This window comes from Penaeus monodon, chromosome 23 (genome assembly GCF_015228065.2).
Source record: "Penaeus monodon isolate SGIC_2016 chromosome 23, NSTDA_Pmon_1, whole genome shotgun sequence".
NCBI lineage: Eukaryota > Metazoa > Arthropoda > Malacostraca > Decapoda > Penaeidae > Penaeus > Penaeus monodon.
Genome location: NC_051408.1, coordinates 21,064,441 through 21,064,644, shown reverse-complemented (window position 1 = coordinate 21,064,644; position 204 = coordinate 21,064,441). Strand labels below are relative to the sequence as shown.

Below are 204 nucleotides of genomic sequence, written 5' to 3'. Positions count from 1 at the left end.
TGCATAAATCATTTGGCTTGAGAGCGATGAGTAAAAAATCTCACTTTGGGTAAATGGCGGTCGTTTACATTACTGTTATATTTTTAATCCATTTACGATGATTGCACATTCTTGCTGAATAACTCCAATCAAGATGCAGTTGCGAGGTGGTAATCGAAGCTGCTTAAAGCGAATCAACTTGAGGACGCTGTGTGTGTACCTTCT

The 204-nt window shown here is 39.2% G+C and overlaps 1 protein-coding gene across 1 annotated transcript in view; it reads right to left on the bottom strand.

Moving 5' to 3' along the window:
- Positions 1-204, bottom strand: part of LOC119588179 (Down syndrome cell adhesion molecule homolog) — a 6,886-nt gene that overhangs the window by 3,807 nt on the left and 2,875 nt on the right. The gene's annotated exons all lie outside the window — the stretch shown is intronic.